At 35.3% G+C, this 10,341-nt stretch overlaps 1 pseudogene across 1 annotated transcript; it reads left to right on the top strand.

The window, feature by feature from the left end:
• The first annotated feature begins 929 nt into the window (after window positions 1–929).
• LOC107625552 (pentatricopeptide repeat-containing protein At5g48910-like) lies at window positions 930–7,783 on the top strand (annotated as a pseudogene). Its single transcript, XR_015904793.1, has 2 exons — window positions 930–5,788; window positions 5,874–7,783. The product of XR_015904793.1 is annotated as a pentatricopeptide repeat-containing protein At5g48910-like (transcript).
• The last annotated feature ends 2,558 nt before the right edge of the window (window positions 7,784–10,341 follow it).

Raw genomic sequence — 10,341 nt, 5'->3', positions numbered from 1 at the left:
ATTTTAGAGAAACAACTTTAGCGCAAACTTGAGATTTTCTCTTGTCAATATATTCGAGAGAAGGCGAGTAGAGAAATATTCTTATTCTTCATGCCTGAAAACCGTAGATCAACGTGAAGAAGCCCAGCTTAGCTAACTCCTCCGGCAATTCAGCAACCGTCGTGACCCTCTCTGCTTCAACTCCAATCTCTGCCTCTACTGTCCGCACTGACACCTGGAGCGTCGAGATGTCCGCCAGAGCAGCCTCATTAGACCTCCTGACCTCCCAAAAAAGCTCCTGCCTTCAGTGAAAATGGTGGAATCCACTGCAACTTATCCAATTTTCATAAAATTAGTGATTTGTCTAATTTTCAAAAACTACCGTCTAGACTAAATCAGGTTATTTTTGTTCTAAAATTCCAAAACCAAAATGACTTTATTTAGTTAGAAAAATGCTAATCATACGTTAAGTTTTATTTTATTTTTTATTTTTAGAATTTTGTAAAAAAATAAAATAAAATAAAAGATAAAATACAAATTGAATTATATTGCTTTTATTATTTTTCTTTTTTATTTACAAAATTCTAAAATAAAAACACTAAAAACGAAAACATAAAACCAAACCCATGCTAAGAATGTATTTGATTTACGTTATAATTTTCTGATTTCATTTTAATATTTTCTATTTTTAAAATTTTACTAAAAAATAGCATATTTTCCATTTTCACCTTTTATTTTGAAAACTGGATTAGACCGGCTGGTCGAACCGGTTTAATTGCGAACCGACAACATTAACGATCCGGTCAGATATATAAAACTGTTGTGTAGAAAACCGGTGAAAAACCGTTGAACTAGACAAGAACTGATCGGTTGGACTGAACCGGAATCCCCCGGTTTACACAAAAACGAAAGCTCCTTCCTTTCTTTCTCCCTTTCCCCCTTTCTTTCATTCAGAAAGAAATCACACAACCCCAGCCAAAAAGCCTACACCACCGCCGCAAGGAGTGGCATACTGCTGCGTCCGTCGCACTCAAAGTTCGCCATCCGTCCGTCTATGTAGCTTCCCTCGTGACCCAAGTCTTCAACCCCTGTTCGCTGTCACCGATCGCGGCTGCTTCCTCGAGCTCGGCGTCCGTCGTCTTTGTCTGCTTAGCCGCGCTTCCGTCGCCGTTTGTTTTCCGTTCACGTTCGCGTCTTCGTTCAGCTGTCGTCTTCGTTCGCGTTCTTCGCCGTTCACGTTCGCTCGGCGTTCACTCGCCGTTCACCGTTCGAGTTCGCATTCGTGTTCGTCTGGAAGCCACGTTGCTCTGCTTCAAACACTGCGACCAACCCGCGCGTTCCACCTAGCCGTCGAACTGCTCTCTTTTGTCGCCGCCTTGAGTTCCCTAAACCCGCCACCAGACAATACACTCACACAACACCAATACTCTGCTTCAAACTCTGCAACTTCTGATTTCTATTACAATAAGTAACTATTTGATTTGGTAGTGGTTTGGATTATTTCATAGACTGAATTAAAGTTACAATAGTTATGTTCTCTTCTCTATCACATTGATATTAAGCTTTGAATTCTCTTATTTTGTTTTAATTTTACCGCACTCAGCATGTTTGATGAAATGCTTTAACCATTTTTCTGGTTGGTTTTATAATTTCTAGCTTTTAGTAAGTTGATTGCATGTGAAATTAGAATAATTGGATATTAATAATTAGGAAATTTTAGCTGCACAAATAGCATCTTTGCAGAGAACATATTAGCATGATGATTCCACTTGCATTAGTGTTCTTCTGGTAAATTTTAACTGTTATTGTGAATTTGTTAATTTGCTAATTGTTTTTGTGTTGTTGTTCTGTTGTTCTTCTGTTACTTTTAATTTTTTTGTTTTTGTTGTGATTTTCTGTTCTTGATTTAAGCTGTGATTGAAGGTTCTTTGGTTTTGGTATTCTTCACTTTCCTGTAAGCTTAGCTTTTAATTCTTTGAGCATACACGGATCAAATCATTGTTTTCAGCAATGGTGATTTTTAGATTTTTTTTTGGGTTGCTTTGTTTTAAATGTTCCTATTGTTTTTGTGTTTTTGCTGTGATTTAAATGTTCTTTTGATTCTTTTTTTTTTTTTTTCTGAATACCCAGTCAGTACTTGGTTGATTGGTTTTGCTCACTGAATGTTTTGATGATAAATTTTAAATTGATAACTCTATTACTGCTTTACTGTCTGTTTCTGTAGTTAAATTTTATTAAAGTTTCTTGAATTTGCACTGCCTGTGTTATTGTTTCACTGTTCCTTCATTGCTTTTTCTAACTTCTGTTCTTATTAAAAGATTTGCAATTGGTGATCTTTTGATTTATTATATGCTTCATGTTTTCATTGTTCTGTTCTTATGAAGAAAAAATTTCCAATTAGTGATTGTATGATTCATGTTTTGATTGTTTTGTTATATAAACAAAATTTTGTTTTCATTGTTTGGTTGCACTGTCCCTGTTCTTGATCTCCGCCGACTTGCTACCCCTCCTCCATGTTGGATTCCTTTTGTTTCAGGCTTTGTTGTGTTTTTGTTTCAGCCTCTGTTGTGTTGTGTGTTTGTTTCGGGCTCTGTTGTGTGTTTATTGTGCAACACTATCATTTTTTGTTTTACTTTTTGACTTAGCTACATTAAGACAATATTCTTTATCTTTAACTTGTGCATTGTAATTCAATCCAGCTATTTTTAATGGAAGTATAATTATGTTAATTGTCAACAAATTTGCAGCAAGTTATTGCATATTTTGATGATTAATTACATTTAGTTGGTGATATTTTACGTAGGGTTTTAAATTTGAAAGATATTTAGGATGTTTATTTATAATTTATTTATTATTTTATTATGGAACGGTTTTTCCGGTTGAACCTCGGTTAGACCGGTTAGACCAGTGAACCAATAAACTAATGACTAAAACGGTTTGATGACTGGTCCGGTTTTCAGAACCTTGCTCTTGACACAACCAACGGTGGAGCCACGATTAAGGGAAGGGGTATATCCAAACCAAAAACCAAAACCATAATCCTCTTTAAGTTCCAACGTTAATGTCATCCATAAACATGAACATACCGCTGTTGCACCCCAAAACCAGCACACCTCATCATTCACAGTTGCTCCTCACACAAATCAGGACATGCCAAAGCATGCAAGAATTGAAGCAAGTGCATGCCTTTCTCATCAAAACAGCACAAAACCATGAACCTGTTGTGGCAACAGAGCTTCTCAGGCACTCTGCAACCTCTGATTTTCGTGATATTGACTATGCCCTCTTGTTGTTCGATGAAATGCCTGAACCAGATTGCTTTGCCTGGAACACGTTGATAAGAGCACTTGCTGAAACCCATGATAGGCCACTGCATGCCTTGCTGTTTTTCTGCAATATGGTGTCTGATGGGATGGTGGAACCCAACAGGTTCACCTTCCCTTCTGTGTTGAAGGCTTGTTCAGTGTTGACCAGGTTGGAGGAAGGGAAGCAGGTTCATGGTTTGGTTGTGAAGTTTGGATTTTCTGGTGATGAGTTTGTGGTTAGCAATCTGCTAAGGATGTATGTGATGTGCGGGAATATGGAGGATTCCCATGTTTTGTTTCGCAGGAGTGTTGATGGTGTTGATTATATGAACAAAGTGATGAGGGATAAGAGGAGGGAGGAGGGTATTGTGGTTCTGTGCAATGTGATGGTTGATGGGTATGTGAGAGTTGGGAACCTTACGGCTGCTAGGGAGTTGTTTGACAAGATGCATAAAAGGAGTGTGGTTTCTTGGAATGCAATGATTTCTGGCTATGCACAAAATGGGTATTTTTTGGAGGCCATAGAGTTGTTTCATAGGATGCAGATGGAGGATTTGCTCCCGAACCGGGTGACTTTGGTCAGCGTGTTGCCTGCAATTTCACGGCTCGGGGCCATTGAACTGGGGAAATGGGTGCATTTGTATGCAGAGAGGAACAAGATTAAGATTGATGACGCTCTTGGCTCTGCATTAGTTGATATGTATGCAAAGTGTGGGAGCATTGGGAAGGCTGTTCAGGTCTTTGAGAGTCTGCCTAAGAGTAATGTGATAACATGGAATGCTATACTCGGTGGTCTAGCCATGCATGGTAAAGCCAAGGACGTGTTTGATTTTTTTGTGAGGATGGAAAGAAGTGGCATATCCCCTAGTGATGTAACATACATAGCCATCTTGAGTGCTTGTAGCCATGCAGGGTTAGTAGACAAGGGTAGATCATATTTCAATCGTATGGTTAATGTGGGGTTTGTGCCTCGGATAGAGCACTATGGATGCATGGTTGATCTCTTGGGACGTGCTGGATATCTAGAAGAAGCCAAAGAACTTATATTGAACATGCCAATAAAATCAGATGATGTCATATGGAGGCTTTGCTTGGTGCTTGTAAGCTACATAAGAATGTTGAAATTGGAAGGCGTGCAGCAGAGGTTTTAATGCAACTGGCTCCACACGATAGTGGGGCATATGTGGCTATCTCGAACATATATGCCTCATCTGGTGATTGGGATGCAGTTGCAGAGGTGAGGTTGATGATGAAAGACTTGGACATAAGGAAAGACCCTGGATGCAGTTGGATCGAGATTGATGGTGTTATTCATGAGTTTCTTGTTGAAGATGATTCCCATCCTAGTGCCAAAGAAATACACTCAATGTTGGAGGAAATTTCGAACAAATTAAATTTTGAAGGTTATAGGCCAGATACCACACAAGTCTTGCTTAAGATGGATGAGACACATAAAGAAAGTGTGCTGCATTACCACAGTGAGAAGATTGCAGTTGCCTTTGGCTTAATTAGTACAACACCAAAGACCCCACTTCAGATTGTGAAAAACTTGCGAATTTGTGAAGATTGTCATTCCTCCATGAAATTAATATCAAAGATTTACAATCGCAAGATAACTATCAGGGACAGGAAGCGGTTTCACCATTTTGAGCATGGTTCATGTTCTTGTATGGACTACTGGTAGTTGGTCATTCTATGGTGACTGCAACTATAGGTTTTCAATTGTCCTAACTGTTACTAACCTCCTTTGAGTGTCTTTGAAAAGCAAAGCCTCTGTACTGGTGAGTATAGTTGCTAGAATTTGTACATCAAAAGATCCTTTTTATTGTCCATAAATTAGATGCCTTTTGCACATAACTTGCTCAGACTGATGTAATCACAAATATATAAACCTCCCAAGTACTATAGTTACTTTTTGTTTTTCAAAATTTAGTTGGCATTTATGGTATAAAATTCTTCTTAAGTTACATGTAAACAAATGATCATGACGGTCATGTGAATGTGCCTTAAAAGTGACTTTGAGAGAACTTTTGTCATAACTGAGCTGTTTTCAAGTACATTCTTGTGCAGAGATTAATAATTTTGGAGGAGAGGTTTTCCAATCAGCATCGAAGGTAATTTCCTTAGAACCACTTTTGAGAGGGGAACACACCTCAAGGTTCTAATCCAAGCTACAGCTCTACCATTTTTGTCACACCGGTAGTCTGTAGCTCCAATCACTGCTCATGCATAATGTTCCTTATTCATAAAACACTGAAACAAACACCTTCCCTTGATGAAATGGCAAACCATCTTACTCACTCCATTACTTAAACTATTTCATCCATAAGATAAATCCTAATACCTTGGTATTATGGGTAAGAGCAAGTATCGTCTTTATTCTTATTAGTTTCCAAGATAAATCCTAGTTCAAAATTCAATCTAAAAAACCATGACTCCAATGCATTTGATTTACAGCTGCTTGCACAACCGTTATCATGGCTCACTTCAACCAAGTTCAATTGGTAAGTTTTAATTGCTTTTAGCTATGGTTACTTCTTGGGCTTCTGTGATTATTCTACTTGTTTTAATTTCATTGTTGATGTTTAGGCTGCTGGAGATTCCATTGCCATTTTCTCTTCATTGAATATAAGAGCCGCTATTTTGTGAGTCCCTCTTTATCTTTCGTTCCTTTCTCCCCTCCCCTTTCTTTTGATTTTATGGAGCTCGTGATTAACTTTTGTTGTCATATAACAACATGCTGTATCAAATGTTGGATTAGTTCTGCAATTGTCTTCATAAGGAAATTGATATGCTAAAGCTACTCTTAGAAACTACACTAACTAAAGCTAAATATTTTTCTTTTCCATTTTATTCAACATAAAAGATTACATTCTATAGGAACCTAAAAGACCCTAAAACATTCTACTACTAGGACACATCACCTATTCTAGAACATATGCCTATGGCACTTACTACCTTCTTAGAATATTCCTATAATTATCTTTCCCATCATGTCTTTTGCTATAAATCCTTCAGGTTCCTAGTTATACATCTTTCTGAACAGGACTTTGTTCTATGCATTGTTGATTGTTCCTCAATTGTCTTGACCAGTAGTTTCTCATGTTTGAAATCCCATCTCTCCTTTGACTATGGGCTTCATAAATGTCTTGCAATATCTTGTTTGCAGTTTTTCCTATAATCTGGAAGGTGTTGCCTTGCTCCAAAAATGCTGGTTTTAAAACTGAACATGATATTCTTTTATATATTTATTATTAGAATGTAATTTTAATGACCTGTCAGTGTAAAACAGTTTTAGACGTACATTCAACTACGTAATGCTACGTCAGCAAAATAACTACCTTTTACATTGACCGCGTGAATGGTTATCCAAATTATATCATATAATGTATTTAAAACAAAAAGCAAGTAAAAGCTCATTACTCAGGTAATATGGACAAAGGTTAGGAATTGCATCATGTGGTATGTTGTGAACATTCTAACATATACACAAAATATTAGTCATAAATAAGTTACCCGTATAGAATACATATTTGAAACATAAAATATATATTGGAAATGTATAAAACAACACATGTAAATATATACAAATACACGGTAATTGATTTTTGTTGTGTACAAAGCATTTTTTAATCTCTTTAATACTTCTTCTTTGGAAAGATTTTTGTTCTTCAGCCAGTGTCACCTTTTTTGTTCAATTACAGCAGATCATATTTAATTTTAGCCAATTATATAATGATCTAGTACATTTTCTTTCAGATTGATCCCATTGATTGGCCACTAAATTGAATTTTTTTATCTTTCTTTTTAGAATGGCATGGTAAAGACTAAAGACACACACATTTGATATTATAAAAGCGATTTTGTTATTTATCAAAATATTTTCTGATAAATTAGTGCTAGATCTGGGAGAGAGCTTTATTTTTGTTACTTGGGATCAGAGACTCAGGGTAGCTAATATGAGAAGACTACATGAGGAGGAAAAGGGAACAAATTATGGACTGATTCTATTTTTAATGGTATATTTATTGGATTATGTTTTTTTGATGTCAGGCATATTCTCAGATACTTTTGTGTCTTTGGTACTGCTATCTGCATCAGTTCTTTAAGCAGTGAACCTCTGATTCTTACCCCACGTTTTGGGATTGGTTTTCTTTTAGTTAATGATAAAAAATCTTACTTCTGTTTAAATATAAATTCTATATTTTGAGGGTGAATTTGGTTCATAATTACTGGTCGATAATAATCTTAATTATCTTCTCATTGCATCATTGAAAAGTGGTTCATAATTACTATGCATTGTTGAAAACTGGTAGGGGCATTCATAATCCAAAGGCATCTTTCGGCATGCAAATTTGCCAAAAGGATAACTGAAAGTATTTTTCTTTTGATTCTCTGGAGCTATGTAAATCTGGTTATGACCAAAATAACCATAAAAAAAAAACAATATTATGCATAACAAACCTGTAATTCTTTCCAATATTTGGTCAATAAAGAAAGTGGAAAATGATTTCTCTTGATTGCATCATTTAATTTTCTGTAGTCAATGAACATACATCATCATCTAATTGTTTTGTTCGGAATGAGTTCATTGTAATTATTTTTAACCACACTGATTCCTCTCTTTATTGGTACAAACTGCACAGTTCTAACCTTGACAACATGTTTTTACTACATTCTTCACTGTTGGGGTTGAACATGTAGTTTGTAGTTGCCTTTCATAAAACTTCTGTGTAGGTTTTCCATCCAATAGCATCTTTGTGGCCCTTCAAAACTCTAAGCAGCTTTCCTTCTTCCAAGTCACTTAAAAATATACCGAGTATAACATGAAGATTTTTTTTTTCCCCATGAAAGATAAATTTAAGTGACTAGGAATCTATTTCAATTCTACTTTAGGTGGCTCCTCCTTCACTGAAGGAGAATTATCGTCAAGGTTTAAATGATCATAGCAAGGTGTGGACACTAGTGGTTGAGCTTCACGAAGTTGTTACAGACTTCAAGATCATGACACTCAGTTTCTTCCACACATTATTGTTAACCAAATAAGCTTCCAATGCAGTACCATAAGATGATACTTTAATTTGAAAGAAGTATTTACTCATTTGTCCATAGCTTTCACTCTAAAACATTGTTGAGTTTAAAGAAAAATAACAATAAATTGATGAGGACAAAAATTAGTGGTTGGGTTGAAAGCCCAAAAATGTGAGTAATGTATGTGTTCATTGTGCAGAAAAATAAAATGTTCAAAAACTAGTCCAAAGCTTTCTTGACAGCACTTATTCCCTTCTTTGGCCCGTAATTAAGTGTTCAACTCTCTAAACAAGCAATTACTTTTCTCTTATGACCATAACCCATGTGACTAACTTTAAATCAAGGAGAAAAATATGTTTCACAAGTAAAAAGGTATGTTCAGATTAGGTTTAAGCAAAGTGAAAAAAGGTGGATCACCAAACTTATGCACCAAAAGGGAAAAAGAGGAAAAAGTCAAAGATTGAATCACTCTAACTTGTTGAAATTACCATCTTCTAACTGCATATTTTTGGGCAAGAAAAAAAAAAAAATAGAAGTTGTTTTACTCTGTTATAAATCAAAGGTCACAATTGAAATTTGGAGCCAAGAATGGATCAATAGTTCAAAATTTTGAAGTGAAAGAAAAAAAGAAAAAAGAGAAGCAACTAGGTAAAAATTCAAGCCAACTCTATTATCCATGAAATCATTGCTGTTGTCTCATATCTTTTCCGCGTCTCTGATATGATTTATGGAAAAGAAGAACAAAATCAAAGATGTTCAACCAAACTCAAGTTTTGGAAGCTATAAGAGTAAACGGCTAAAAATTGAAGTAAGTAGAGTTAGCACACTGTTTGGGTCTTCATAGCTTTCTAGCTATACCTTCTTCTCCTTCATGATTTTACATTGAATTTTCTATTCTTCAGTTTTATCCTTCTTTGTCTTTTTAATCAATGGAAAAACGCAAATATGTAAGATATTAGTCAAAGCCTTGAGAGAAAATGCAAAGAAAGTAATCATGGAGAAAAGTCAGAAAATTATTTCGATCTCTTTTGTATGTATCGTTTTGTATTTATGATACTGAGAGGATTCTCATTAAGTTGGGTGAGCACTTAGATGTTGAAAGTCTAAGAAAGAATCTAGCTAAATCAAGCTTAGCTAGAAGTTTGGTTTGTCCTTGATAGGATTAAGTTGAATAATTGGAAATTGATGTTTGTATGTCTTTGAAAAGATAGTAAAAATTCTACTACAGTTGTGGTGGAAACTAGATGTAAGTCACATTCTACATGGTGGTTAAACCTGATACATGACTTTGTCATTTACTCTTCTCTGTTCTGTTTCTGTTTTCTTTTGATATGAAACAAAATAAAATTGTCTCCCACATAATCAATCTCGCAGACGTGATAGCAACTCAGTGTATTCAAAAGTAACTTGTTTGCTTTGTTACCGATCAATCGTCAAGAGACAACTAAATTGTGCTTGCATAACCAATATTATAGACTTAACAAATTTAAAATCTAGTTTGAAGTTAAAGGGTATAAATTTAAAAGAGGCCATAAATCCAATCCCCTCACCCTCTCTAGGCCATTAAAAATCTTCAATTGATATCAAGATCTAGGTCTCAAGAAATCAAGTTTCACAGCTTGAAACAAAGATCAATGGCCAACAACATGGGTGCAAATATTGTGGTGTACATACTCACTGAGGGTCAGTCCAACAACAGACCTTCCATCTTTAGAAGTACAAAATCATTTTAAAAAATTTGCCATCAAGATCTATTTGTCGTCATGTTTGCAAAGAACATACTAATTAAAAATCTGATAAACATATTCACAACATCATTCAAAATGCTTAATCAAAATAAACTACGTTAAACTTAGTTTAAAAAATTACATTATACGTTGAAATCAAATAAAACCAAAGAGGCAAGTGTACATTCTAACTTCACGAACATTTAGCAATATATATTACTATATGTATAATTTTATTCGTACGCAAATAAAAAATCATCCATAAGTCATTTAAAATGATCTCATATTTAATTTTTTTA

The sequence above is a fragment of the Arachis ipaensis genome, chromosome B2 (genome assembly GCF_059453495.1).
Source record: "Arachis ipaensis isolate K30076 ecotype BB chromosome B2, ASM5945349v1, whole genome shotgun sequence".
NCBI classification, from domain to species: Eukaryota; Viridiplantae; Streptophyta; class Magnoliopsida; order Fabales; family Fabaceae; genus Arachis; species Arachis ipaensis.
The sequence above is the reverse complement of the archived record's forward strand: the minus strand, read 5'-3'. Positions and strand labels throughout refer to the sequence as shown.